The following is a 12,320-nucleotide window of genomic DNA, read 5'->3' as shown; positions in this document are numbered from 1 at the left end:
GTGTCGAACATTGATGACCTAAAAGCCAGAATTACAACCGCATTACCCTCTGTGGATGCCGACATGCTTGCCGCTACCTGGCGTGAAATTGACTATCGACTTGATATTCTCCGTGCGACGAAGGGGGCACACGTGGAAGTTCATTGACAAGGGTCATGAAACTTTTTGAGCCTATCTAACCATTTATGTTATTAATTTTAATCTATCTTTATTATTTTATGAGTTATTAAACATCAAAATGGATCCGGTACTTTATAAAGACCCTGTATATTTGTGTTTCTGTAAATGTTGTTAATGGTAATACTGTCTTCAGTATATTTTATTTTGTGGCTGTGATACATATCATGCTTTTTAGCTACGAGGATTGAATAGAAATGGCAGAAGAGTAATACTATTTATCTGAAAAAGAAAATTAATTTCATCCAGTTAATTTAAATCATTAAAAAAAACAATTTCTAATATTTTAAAACCTGCCACTATTTTTGTAAATATGACTTTCTTACTAATTTATATATATATATATTTTTTTTAGGTTCTAATAATTTCAAGTTTCAACATGTAGACGGAAACAGTATTTAAAATAATTTTGTTGGTTTGTAAAAAAAATTCACATTTTAGTTTTAAATAAAAGTAGTACTTTAAATTTCAGCTGACTAATTATTTAAATTTGTAGTTTTATAGCTTTAAAAATTCAAGCACCTTAGACAACTATCTTCTAAAAATACGAGTATGAGTTTCCATAAATAATTTTTACTAACTGTAGAATTTGCATAAGTGTTATTTTAAGATGATTTAAATCAATCTATTAAAATTATAGAAGAATTATGCATTTGAATCTTTCTTTTATAGCTTAACAAAAGAAGCAATTACTGCCGAAGGTCTGATACTAAAAATTTCAGGTTGATAACTGATCTCTACTAGTTAAAAAAATGTAATGATATACATTATTCTTCATATAATATAAATAATATCTTTATATACATTATATTTTTTATATAGTGAGTCTAAAAATTAATAAACTAGGTGGTCCGTATAACACCTCACCTTCGTAAGTGCTAAAAAAAAAACAGATTTAAGTTGAGCTACATAAGCCTGAAGTGTAAAATGTCGCATCTTTGGTTGATAAATTAATACTTCTAAAAATAGAAAAATATATACTTGAGGTTACGAAATAATAACTTAAGGTAGAACATGGAACACATGGCGCTAATAAAAAATAACCTTTCCAAGTGTTGAAAATACACTTCAGGTTGATTTATAACAACCAGAAGTGTAAAATGGCCCACCTTAGGTTGAAAAATATATACCTCTACAAGCATAAAATTATATACCTGAGGTTGAAAAATAATTACCTGAGGTAGAACAAAATACATTTGAGGCTGATTTATAACAACCAGAAGTGCAAAACGACACACCACAGGTTGATAAATATATACCTCTACTCTACTGTATACTCTAGTGATTTTTATGGCTATGATCCAAGTTTGATAGTAAAGGTAGCTTTTTAAGGGGGAGTTATTTAAAATAATTTTATTCTTTTAATTATACAGAATCTGTTGTTTTTTATTCTACAGTCCAACTTATTAGACTCTCTATAAGAGTCCATGTAAAGTCTTACTTATCTGGTGATGCTAGACAGCTTTATTGTTTTTACGCGAATGAAACCGGTTCGTACTCGTTTTCGTTCGTGTATCAATTGTTTAAATTAGGCGATATATAACATTTATTATATCAGGTATTATATTAGTGTGTATATATGTATATAAAATGTAATTTTCTTTTGTAAAAGTGTTGAAGATTCCTTGCAGCATTAAAATTTTTATCGCGAATTTAATATATATATAATTCAGATTCGCTAATTGATATAAGATGGAGGGGGCTATCGAGTGGAACTTATTTCTTTTTTAGGAGCTGTTTTATAAAAGCGTTTATTTTTGCGATAGATTTTTTAAATATTTTTTTTTTTTTATAGAAGGAGCAAAAACGATTCCTTGCATCATAAAACTTTTTCTCGCTTTCTAAACAGATACGATTTGTGAATTGAGGTAAAAGGGAGAGGATGTTTTTCTTAAGGAGGGGTTTATTGTAAACTGTTTTTGTTTATTTACGAAAGATACGTTATTTCTTTTATGAATTTTTGAAAAAGTGACTGAAATTATTTCTTGCATTATGAAAGTTTTTCTCGCTTTCTAAACAGATACGATTCAGATTTGTGAATTGAGGTAAAAGTAATGGGTCAGACCTTCACGGTTGAACCTTCTCCGGACAAAACTTCGCGAGAGCAAAGATTCGCGTGAACATAACTTTGACAGGACAAAACTTCAAGTAGACAAATTCTGAAATTAATAATTAGCACTAAATTATAATTAATTTATGCAGCAATTTTAATTTAAAAAAAATTTATCTGTTATATAATTTTAATAAATTCAAATTCATAATTATATTAGAATAATCCCGATAAGTAACTAACATTAAACGTTATTTATCATTTATTATTGAATTGGAATAGTAACTATGATATTTCTGTCTATGTAACTATGATACGGTTAAAATATAAAATAAAGCAAAATTATTTATTGGATATTTCATTCTGTTCTTTTTTGTCCTTTTACCTTCCATTTTTTTATTCGCCTTTTGATAAAAAATTTGGGTTCTATGTAAATATTACTCGAATTTTTATAAGTAATCAAATGCCGAATTATAAGTTGCTTAGTTTTATTCTACACATTGCAAATAGTTTTTCAATTAACTAGTTTTGATAGCTATTATTATTTTTTTCTATTTATGATTAAATAATAAATTACACAGTCAAATACTAAACGACTCATTAAATAAAATACATTAAAATCAAATTCAATAGTAATTAATTAATTTAAATTAAATGAACCTTAACTTTGAAAGGAATTTTAATTTCTTATTCAAAGCTAATTTTTTTAAATTCCATGATTTATTAGTTAAATTATTTTACTACTTTTCTTGTGTTTAATTTGCAAAAAAATATTTCTTCACAGTCAAATAATAATTAATTTTCTGAGAATTTGCCATGAAAAGATTCTCCACAGGTCTTCTTTTCAAATGTATTCAGAATGAATGTCATTTTACTAGTAAGTAAGTATTGTTGCTTAGGAATGCAGCAATAGAAAAAGTAGATAAGAAACCATTCATTTCGGTACAGCTCTATCCATCCTCGGAAGTTTCTACCTGCGTTTAACCCAATAATTATCTCACACACCTGCCTTAGATTAACTATCAGTTCAAGATCGACTGCCGCATAAAAACTTTAAGCGTGGGCGCCAGAATAGCGAAATAAAGCCAAATCTAGATGGATGAAACTGTTGGCCGCCTTCTTATGAATGAAGCGTGAAATAGCAACACCTCCTAGAAAGAACAGGCCTCAGCACGGGTTACCATAAATATCCCTTAGTAGTCCAAACGTAATGACAAATTTTGTATTTTCAACCACTGCGCAGCTTTGTACCCCTAACGTAATCGTAATGACATCTCTCTAATTTTTCGTCAACTGCTCAGTTAACTTCGTCACATCGGACTACTAAATTGATCCGTGCTGAGGCCTTTCTACTTCTAGGAGGTGTTGGAAATAGTCATCTTCAATGATTTGTAGTTACAAAAATGTTGCAGCTCGGAAAAAATGGCGATGCCGAATAAAAACAAGTACCAGTCAAAATATCTGTACATAAAAAATATTTCTTCATGTGTGTGTGTGTTTTTTTTTTTTTTTTTTTAAATTTAGAACTACAATGCAAAAATTATTTTGACAATTAAAAATTTTCTTCATACATTTCTAGCATGATTAATTATTAATTTTATAGGATGGTCAAATTCTGCTAATTAACTTTGTGAAAGTTTTCATGAATAATTTTTCTGAATTTAAAGAATTAATTTTTAAAAATTTTAATGTTGAAGTTATAAATGCTGTTGATAGAGGATAAAAAATTAATCCGATCAAAACTATTGTAATTTATCATTTCTTAAAAATGTGAATATTTCTCTTTATCAGTTAAATATTTTTATTTTCCGTTTTAAAAATGACAATTTCGATATAAATCTAGATAAATTAAACTGCAACAAGATGAGAAAAATACTATACATAAAGCTGCTTAAATTTTATTTATTTTCCCCCATTTTTTTACTTTATTTTCACTATTTTATTTTTCACTTTAAAAATCCGAAGCAAATGAAATTTACTGTCAAGAAAATAGAATTTATTGTCAAGACAAGCCATTAAGAAGAGTTTTTTATTTAGGAAAAAAAAACTTTATGCTTTTTTCCTTGATATGATATTTGCTTTGGAGTTTCAAAGAAGAAGAAAATAATCCCGTGTCATGATTGTTTAGTCATATATAATTGCATGATGTTGTGAATACATGTATTTACATGTCATTCTGATCAGAAATTTCAATAGGCAAAATATTCCAAATTGAATCTTTTTTAAAGTATTGTCATATTTTAGGACCCTGTACACACTAGAGTAACGCAATTTTATTTTTACCTCGACGTTAAAGATATAACTGTGAATATTTCTTTTAATAGTGACTTTTTTAAAAGGCGAGCACATTTGATGCATAAAGGCCTAAAATTTCATCCAATTTCTATATCACGGGCTGAAAACTTTCGATTTGAAACCAATAAGTTTTTTCATTTTTTATAACAATATATTAACCAGATTCAAGAAGTTTTATAAAATTGACACTTCATGACTTGTTTTATTACTACTTTATATAAGTTTATGACTATTTTATACTTTTTATGATTACTTTATTTACTTAATTTTAAGTTAGATGCTTACATTGCACACAAGTGATATATGTGCCAGTATTATAAACTTTAAAATCAATATAACAATACAGATATTTACCATAATTGTCTGAAAAATTAAGTTAAAAAATAATAGTAATAATTAATAACTTTATGAATTGAATCAGCTCCAAATGTTATTACTTCTTTTTAATTTTGATATATCATTTCATCTCATATGTCATATGGTAACCAAATTATATATAGACAGAGCAATACTTTCATCAAAGTCTTAATTTTAAATTAAATCCATTTTTTGATGTTATAAAACCTACGAAATACAATTTTCAGTGTCTGACTCTATTCCATCATACCTGCCGTTCTGTATACCGGATAATAATAATAATAATAATAATCTGAATCAAAATATTTTGGTTTTATTTGATGACCTATATTCTTAATAGCTTCTTTTAAATTTTTTTCTTTGATAGACAATATCAATAGAACTCTTTTGGCATTAAGATTGTTGTTTTTATCATTAATTAACATAAATAACGCATGAGGCATGTTGTTTTATCATCAATTTTCAAATTCATCATATCCAATTTTAAAAGTTCAATAATTAATTTGTTTTTGTTTAGTTTAAGTAAAATGATAAAACTATATTATTTAGTCAATCAAAAATTTATTAAAGTAAATTTTGTAGAATCTTAAAATGTATGTCCGAAAAACAAGTTATTTCATAAAAATAATTTCGGAAAGCTAAAAATATGCCAAAATGATATTAATCATAAAAGTATACATAAAAAAAAAATTATAATTTATTTTAAGATTCTGACTGAAAGAGAAAAAAGAAGTCCCTGGGCAAAGAAGAACAGGCGATATTTTAAATTAAAAATTTTATTACATTAAATTAAGAAAGACCTCAAGCACAAAAATATATTTCCTCTGAATAAACATTTTTAGTGTTAACGAATTTGGATTTTTAATCCTTAAAATATCACAATATACTACTATCATAATGTTGAAGTGATTGCCATGTCAAAAATATTGTTCCAATTGTTTAGTCAAAGTTCCAGTCCTTTTATTTTCATTTTCTCTTCTTTTTTTTTTTCTTTCTTTTTTTTCATTTTTCGGTGTATCTGGAACTGTTTAGGCGGATAAAAAATTCCACTAAATGTAAAACTCTTTTTCCAAAAATTTATAAGATTAGTTATTATTATTTATCATTTAATTTATGCTGGGAAACGTTTTGTACTGTAGAGCATAAAAAATTCCATGTCATTTTAAATGATGCAATTTCAAGTAACAAAATTTGAACAAAAGCGTCTGAACTGTTACTGAGGACAGAAATTTCAAAGATATCGGGATTTGGAAATATTCCCAAACTATTTTGCCGATTTTGCGTAAATGTTTTTTTTTTTTTTCATTTAATAATATAGTTTAAAATAAGATGAGTACTTGCATACTTTACTCTTCTATACATTTGTGACTATTATTAGTTAAAAATAAGTAATTATATTTATTCTTACAAAGTTATATTTTCTATTAAATTTTCTTTGTATAAACGAGTCTTATAACTGTATGCACAATTTTTTTCAACATATTAACAACAGTCAACATATTACTTTCGAACCATTAAAATTGAAACTTAATGAAATTCCTATTACTAAAAACAAAGTTGTGTAGGGAGTTTCGCTTTGCTTTCATTCGACAAACATAGCATTTATACGAAAAGTATTATATGATCTAGGTTTAGAGCCTTAATTCACAGGAAGTAACGCCTACAAAATTGTTTATTATAGATATGTTATTAAATTAAAAACTTAAGTTAGTTTATTCTCTAGTTTTTATTTATTAATTTTAAGTGAATGAGCGGCAAAGAATATTTTTGCTTGGGCTTGGAAATTAGCTCATATAAACCTTGAACGATTTTTTTCCACTTCAAATAATAGTTTCACAGTTTGAAAAATGACAAATTTTGGATTCTTCTAAGATTATTTGTGCACTTTATTAGCTTTGAAGTATAACTCTGCAACTACTTGTGCGCACTCAATTATTATAAAACTTGTTCACAAGAAAATTGATGTTGCGCTCATAAAAAATTTATAAGCATTAATTATATCTCTAATTTAAATGGGAAAACTATGAAACAGTTATATTTAAAAATAACAATATATTCAACTATACAACTAACTTGAAAATATTAAATTGGACAATTGGGACTAGGCATCGCCCCCCCCCCAAGTCAAAAAAATGTTGGCACGCCACTGATTATTAATCTTGTTCAAATGCATTCTTAATATAAAAAGTAAACAATCTCTCTTTTTTAATTTATCTCTCCTGAAAATTAAAATTACATCAATATTGTTTTATAATGAAATATTCTACAACAATCATGTTTACTAATTAATTATAATTATATATTTTTTCTATGTAATTCTGTACACTGATAATGTTTTTGAAACACAATATTTTGCTGTCAAATTTAAACAAAGTCATATTGTATAAAATTGAGTAGTTTAAAAAATTAAATATTATTAAAAGTCTAGTAAATTATTGTTCCCAAAAATTTGATTGAACTTATATTTTTAAAATATCAATCTTATTAACTATGTTTTATCTTAGTTAAAAATTATAAACATCCAATTCGTACTATTCGTCTTTTACGAAATCAACATAACTATAGTTTTTAAGGAAATTCAAATAAAACAGCAATTTTTTTGTTAATTACTTGAAGGTTCATTACACTGTCGCTTCGTTTAACAACTACTATACATCTATCTCAATCATCTTAGCTTTGTTTCTTCCTAAAAATCGATTAAAGAAAAGATTTTATTTTTAAAATTCTCGTTACTCCTTTAAGCACATTTTGTTAAGATTTTATATTATTTGCTAAAAATTAAAAAATATATCTTTCTATCATATAACTGTTAAAATTAGAAAATGTTTAAATTTCTTTTGAACCGTTTATATTTTTAAAAGTTTCGATAAAAATATTAACTTTTAACAGCATCAAATCAGTGTTTTATTAAAATGTTTCAGTTTTTGTAGCTTTTGACATAAAGTCCACTGTTAGTACTCCGGTCCAAAATGAAAATTTCGAGAAAAAGAAGAAAAAAATAGAAAAAAAAGGAATGGTTTAATAGGAATTATTCAACGTAAAAGAAGTTTAAGAATTGGCGAAAAAGCGCATAAAGCAGTAATGACTGTTACAACAAATTGAAATTGCCCTCTACAATTTCAGTTACGAGAATATATATATATATATATATATATATATATATATATATATATATATATATATATATATATATATATATATATATATATATATATATATATATATATATATATATATATATATATATATATATATATATATATATATATATATATATATATATATATATATATATAGCTAAACGTTTGCCATTTTTAAAAATAGTATGGTGTATGTCTACTATTTCCAAAATAAGAAAAAAATGACGCGATCTTATTTTCTTTGATGGACTACGAGGCCTGAATTGCTTGAAACTTTTTGAATTTATAAAATCAGATCAATTTTTTTTTAAATTCCTTTTTAGCGCTTTCGCAGCATAAAAAAACTTTTTGAAATACTCATATCTTGCGCAGTATTTTTTTAAATTTTAAATCAATACATTTGTAATTAATTTTAAATTGCAACAAAAGGTTTGTTTAATTCCATTGAATATTTTTAAAGTTATAGTAAAAAACCATAAAACAAAAAATTAGCTTTTTTTTAATAAAAAAAGACCATCATATCTCCAGTAATATTTACGCTAGGTTTACGAAATATTATGCAGTTACTAAAAACAACAGCTTAAGTAATTGGTACAAATTCCAAGCTTATTGCTTGATTTTCTGGCATAGAGCGTTAAAAAACTTGTTATTTTTCATTACTTATTATAGGTTTCTAAAACATCTTTAAGCTATAAATTTTATTTTTATTTAATTTAAAATTATATCCATTCTTTTCTTTTTCTCGTAATTTTAATTTTGGACGCGAGTACTAACACTGTATTTCATGTCAAATGGTACAAAAACTGAAACATTTTAATAAAACACTGATTTGATGCTGTCAAAAGTTAATATTTTTACCGAAACTTTTAAAAATATAAACTGTTCAAAAGAAATTTAAACATTTAGTAATTTTAACAGTTATATGATGGAAAGTTATATTTATAAATTTTTAACAAATAAAATAAAATCTTAACAAAATGTGCTTAAAAGAGTAACGAGAATTTTAAAAACAAAATCTTTTTTTTAATCGATTTTTAGGAAAAAACAAAACTAAAATGATTGAGATAGATGTATAGGAGTTGTTAAACGAAGTGATAGTGTAATGAACCTTCAAGTAATTAACAAAAAAATTGCTGTTTTATGCTCTACACCCGTTTTCTTTTGTGATACCGGCAGGGCCGTAACTACGCCGGGGCAGTCGGGGCACCGCCCCGGGGCCCCGACGGTCAAGGGGGCCCCATATGAAGAGACTTTTTTTTTTCAAAATAAAGCACTCTAATTATATATATGTAGGAAAGAAATTGTGTTAAGATAGAGTTGATGAAAATTGTCTTTTTTGTAATTGCGTACCCACTATAACATAAAGGGAAGGGTAAAAAACGGTAAAACACCTTTTCACAAAATATTTCCCTTTCTTAAAAGAACAAACACGCTTTGCAGAGAAGGGGAAAGGCCACAGCTGCATGTAGTTGATTGCGTCAGATCCAGTGGCGTGCCAACCAGGGGGAGGCAGAGGGCCCCTCTAAAATTTAGATGACGGGGCAAACGATGCGTTTCGCCCCTCCTGAAATTCAGACACTCACAAAAATAAACTCAACTAAAATCAGTAATTTAAAAAGAAAAAAAAATTCAATTTTGAAGCTATTTTTGAAATAGAAAACTTTATATTCCTCTAACATTTATGTGCCTTGCCTCTTTTGATATTTAGTTATTCGCCAAGACGAAGTCTAGTGAAGTAGGTAATTTTAGAGGGAAAAAAAAGCTATTCTTTTTCAGCTTTGAAGATATACATCAAGTTATTCTGTTATGGGCGATTAATATGTTTTTTAACTTTTGGAAAAGTAAAGTAAAAGTAGAAAAAGTATTTTATTTCCAATTTTTACTCTATTTACTTCCGAAATAGTAATGAGAGGGCGAACATAGTGTTTCGCCCCTTCTGAAATTTCAAAGTGCTCAAAAATAATAAAAATTGGTAACTAAAAAAAAAAATGTCATCTTAGAATCTATTTTCCAAATAGAAAGCTTTATTTTCTTCTGAAATAAAAGTGAGGGGGTGAAAAATTTGCTTCTCATCTTCTGAAATTTAGACATTAATAGAATAAAATCAAGTAAAGTTGAAAATTTTAGAGGAAAAAAATTGTTTTGTTTCATAACTTCGACGATATTTTCCAAATAGAAAACTTTATTTTCCTCTTAAATTATAGTAAGGGGATAGAAAACTTTAATTTCTTCTGATATAAAGTAAGGGGGGCTAAAATGTTTTTAGTATCTTCAGAAATTTAGACATTTGAAATAATAAAGTCCAGTAAAATTGTTTAAAAAAAAAAAAAAAAACTTTGAAGCTATTTTTAAAAAAGAAAATTTTATTTTCTTCTTAAAGTGAGGGGGTGAAGAATATACTTCACCCCCTCTGAATATCAGACATTCGCAAGAATAAAGTCGAGTAAAATTTATATTTAACTCTTATTTTCGACTTTAAAGCTATTTTCTAAATCGAAAACTTTAGCCTTCCCTTCTGAAAATTTGAAATTCGCTACAATAAAATAAAACAGAATTGAGAATTTCAGAAAAAGAAACTACTTTTTTCCCAATTTAATAGCTATTTTTCAAATGGAAATAGAAATCCCCCCCCCCCCAAGAAAAATGCTTCGGTTTTGTTTCAATTTTTTACTACATATTACAACTTTTTATTTATTAAAACACGAAAAGAGAAGAAGAGCACATCATAAAAAAACATAACAAGTGTTTAGAAAACTAAAATAAGCACCACTGTTTTGCATCCTGAAAAATGCATTCTACACTGAGACTAATAGATATATTTGAAAGTATCTTTTGACTGTGGGTGGTATGAAGGTGTTAAAACCTTCATATCCCCCACAGAGTTGACCCACAGTTATCTGACTCCTCAAAAAATAGCCATCTCCTTTTACACCATGGGAAAATGACCTTTTCCTTCTTTAAATTGCCTAAATCATTTTTATGACCCTGGGCTCTTTTGTGCTTTTATAAAATGTCATATATTTACAGTACCATCTATATGTCCCTTAAGTTGTCTGAAACTAGCAACAATCTAGATGTTCTAGGAAAACGGATGTAAGCTTTTAAGGGATCCAAGGGGATGGGGGCATTTTGTCAAGAGATTTTTTCTGAGACAAACGTAAAACGTTGCAGTTAAATTCCAGTTTTTAACTCATTTAATTGCGTCATTTAAATGAACCATTTTTAATTCAGATATAAATTCTGTTACCTTTTGTTTTGTTCAATTTTTGAAATTGAAATTTAACTTTAATTAAGAGTTTTTAAAATTATTTGCTACTTCATTTTTTCAAACATAAATCGTGATATCAATAATTCCCATTCTTAATAAAAATTTTCTTTGGAAAACAAGAAAACCAAATGTTAATTTATTTATAAGGAGGTAAATAAATGTTTGCATTATCTCATTTAATACATTTAAATTTTATATTTATATACTGTTAGAATTCTTTTATAAGAATGGTAACATAAAAATTGCTTTTCTTTATGTTCGTATATGAAATTTAATTTGCATAGTACTTTAATTGATAATTTTACTGTTTATTGTGTGCATGAATTTTGTTCTTATTTTATATTTTTTAAATTATTAAGACCTTTAAATTTTTTAAATTGGAACTTCGAATTTTTAGGGTTTTCAACAACTTTGTTTTCATTAAAAAATGAAATGCAATCTTTATTTTATCTAAAAAAAATCATATTTAATTTAATAAAAAAAACGCATTTAATTTAATAAAAAAGCTATGAACATCAGCTTAGAAATCCGTAGCAATTAAAATTCATTGCCATGAGAAACCATTAAAAAGAATTTGGATTAGCAAATATGCTTTGACTTTTTCTCATTTTTCTTTCATTAAAAAAAATATATATATTGCCCTTCGTCACAATTTTGCCACATATCGTTGATTCAAAACTAAAACGACACTTCTGCACTATCTTCTCATGTTATTTGAATGAGAAGTGAGTGCAGAAGTGTCGTTTTAGTTTTGAACCATCCATATGATTACAAGGCGTCATGAATACATAGGCCAAATATTCAAGAACGAATTCTTTTCAAAATATAGCTATATTTTCTAGGGACCTGTCCATATTGGAGTAAAGCAACTTTGTTTTTTGTTAATCGATGTATATAGAGAAAGAATTTCTGTATATTTTTTCAATTAGGACTTTTTAAAATGTGGATATATATGCCGATAGAAAAAAAAGTCTATAATTCCTTCAGTTTCCATAACGCGATCAAAAACTTTTAGTTTTGAAACTAAAAATTT

This window comes from Parasteatoda tepidariorum, chromosome 8 (assembly GCF_982258835.1).
Source record: "Parasteatoda tepidariorum strain Cologne lab strain chromosome 8, Ptep-v5.0, whole genome shotgun sequence".
NCBI classification, from domain to species: Eukaryota; Metazoa; Arthropoda; class Arachnida; order Araneae; family Theridiidae; genus Parasteatoda; species Parasteatoda tepidariorum.
This window is presented reverse-complemented; position numbering follows the sequence as displayed.